At 40.3% G+C, this 2,458-nt stretch overlaps 1 long non-coding RNA gene across 2 annotated transcripts in view; it reads right to left on the bottom strand.

Annotated features, from left to right (window-relative positions):
• Positions 1–222: 222 nt before the first annotated feature.
• LOC126980609 (uncharacterized) overlaps positions 223–2,458 on the bottom strand; it is a 21,366-nt gene continuing 19,130 nt past the window's right edge. For both annotated transcript variants that reach the window (XR_007733422.1, XR_007733421.1), the window contains exons 3-4: positions 2,377–2,458; positions 223–324 (exon numbers count right to left, since the gene is read on the bottom strand). The exon at positions 2,377–2,458 is cut by the window's right edge and continues 135 nt beyond it. This is a non-coding gene — a long non-coding RNA (uncharacterized LOC126980609). The remainder of the gene's footprint in view (positions 325–2,376) is intronic.

The following is a 2,458-nucleotide window of genomic DNA, read 5'->3' as shown; positions in this document are numbered from 1 at the left end:
CTTTATATCATTCATATTGTTTTCTTTTTCTTTCTTTTTTATAATTATTTCTTTTTCATTTTCTCTCTTAAGTACATTTAAAACTCTAAAAAGCAATTTCTTTCTTTCTTAGTGTGGTTTATTTCCTTTTCCATCATTCTTTTATTCTTCTTTGTCGCGGTAACATAATAATAATAATAATAAAAATAATAATAATAATAATAATAATAATCTTAATTTTCACTTTATTACATTTATTTACAACCGTGTCTGTGTCTGTCAACGCATATATAGGCATCGAAACTCATCCTTGAAGCCGTCAACTCAAATTATCCATGTTGCAATCTATGAAAATATGGCAAAAGAGAACAGAATCGTAGTTTTCCACACTAATACACTTATTTACAACCGTGTCTGGGTCTGTCAACGCATATATAGGCATCTAAACTCATCCTTGAAGCCGTCAACTCAAATTATCCATGTTGCAATCTATGAAAAAAAGGCAAAAGAGAACAAAATCGTAGTTTTCCACAATTTTACACTTATTTACAACCGTTTCTGGATCTGTCAACGCATATATAGGCATCGTAACTCATCCTTGAAGCCGTCAGCTCAAATTATCTGTGTTGCAATCTATGAAAAAAAGGCAAAAGAGAACAGAATGGTTGTTTTTCACACTTTTACACTTATTTACAACCGTTTCTGGGTCTGTCAACGCATATATAATCATCAGCACTCATCCTTGAAGCCGTACACTCACTCCGACGAGACTTCCTTCCACGACTCAAAGTGAAAAAAGCGAAAATATAAGTTTACGATAAGCTTTAGTCACCCAATGCAAAAGTTGAAGCCAGGAGGTAGGACACAACTGACCTTCCCTTCCCACGACCAAACCACGACTGCCTCCTCCTCCTCTCCTCTCATGCCGGTCTTCCTCCTCCTCCTCCTCCTCCGTTGCCTGGTTATATAGCGCGTGCGTACTTCAATAGAAACTGTCCTTCTCTTCCTTTCTTTTCCCGTCCCGTCCCTTTCTTTCTCTTTCCTTCCTTTTAATTATCATCCTTTCCTTTCCTTTCTTTTCCCTTCCCTTTCCTTCCCTTCCTTTCCCTTCCCTATCCTTCCGTTCAATTTCCTTCCCAATCCTTTCCTTCAATTCAATTCTCTTTCCTTCCCTTCCCTTCAATTCCCTTTCCTTTCCTTTCCTTTCCTTTCCTTCCCTTCCCTTTCCTTCAATTCCCTTCCCTTATTTAAAACCGTTTCTGGGTCTCTCTCTCTCTCTCTCTCTCTCTCTCTCTCTCTCTCTCTCTCTCTCTCTCTCTCTCTCTCTCTCTCTCTCTCTCTCTCTCTCTCTCTCTCTCTCCTTTCCTTCCCATTCCTTTCCTTTCCTTCCCTTCCCTTTCCTTCAATTCCCTTCCCTTTCCTTCAATTCCCTTCCCTTTCCTTTCCTTTCCTTTCCTTTCCTTTCCTTCAATTCCCTTCCCTTTCCTTTCCTTTCCTTTCCTTCCCTTCCCTTTCCTTTTCCTTTTCCTTCCCTTCCCTTCCCTTTCCTTCCCTCCCTCTCATTCCTATTCTTTATTTTCCTTTTCATTCACGCCTTTCTGATTTTACAATACCTTCCCTTATCCTTTCCCTCCTTCTCCTCCTCCTCCTCCTCTCTTCTTTATCCATCTTCCTCTACTCTCGCTTTCTTCTCTCTCTCTTCCTTCCTTCCTTCCTTCCTTCTCCCCTCCTTTTCTCCCTCTAAGTGGTATTAAAATGCCCTCAATTACGCAACTTATTATAATTTAGGTCTCTCTCTCTCTCTCTCTCTCTCTCTCTCTCTCTCTCTCTCTCTCTCTCTCTCTCTCTCTCTCTCTCTCTCTCTCTCTCTCTCTCTTGTTTATTTCCCTTCAGCTATTTCCTTTACTGTAAATTTATTATTATTATTATTATTATTATTATTATTATTATTATTATTATTATTATTATTATTATCATTATTTTGAATGAGTGTTTAATGAATAGCCAAATAATAGAGAGAAGGAGAAAAAGAGAGAGAGAGAGAGAGAGACTACAGAAAACCAAGGACCTTTCAGAGGAAGACCTTTATAAATCTCTCTCTCTCTCTCTCTCTCTCTCTCTCTCTCTCTCTCTCTCTCTCTCTCTCTCTCTCTCTCTCTCTGTCTGTCTGTCTGTCTGTCTGTCTGTCTGTCTGTCTGTCTGTCTGTCTGTCTCTCTCTCTCTCTCTCTCTCTCTCTCTCTCTCTCTCTCTCTCTCTGTCTGTCTGTCTCTCTCTCTCTCTCTCTCTCTCTCTCTCTCTCTCTCTCTCTCTCTCTCTCTCTCTCTCTCTCTCTCTCTCTCTCACCCAAATTTGGACAGGTAGGAGTACTAATTCGAACGAAAGGAACGATGATTTACCTGAGACTGGCTGAACGGTTGTGTGGTGAACATCTCTGTGTGTGGTGAACGCCCGTGGGATGAACGCCCATGCGACAAACGC

Source organism: Eriocheir sinensis, chromosome 44, assembly GCF_024679095.1.
Source record: "Eriocheir sinensis breed Jianghai 21 chromosome 44, ASM2467909v1, whole genome shotgun sequence".
NCBI lineage: Eukaryota > Metazoa > Arthropoda > Malacostraca > Decapoda > Varunidae > Eriocheir > Eriocheir sinensis.
Note: the sequence above shows the minus strand (reverse complement) of the source record. Positions and strands in the feature narration are given on the sequence as shown.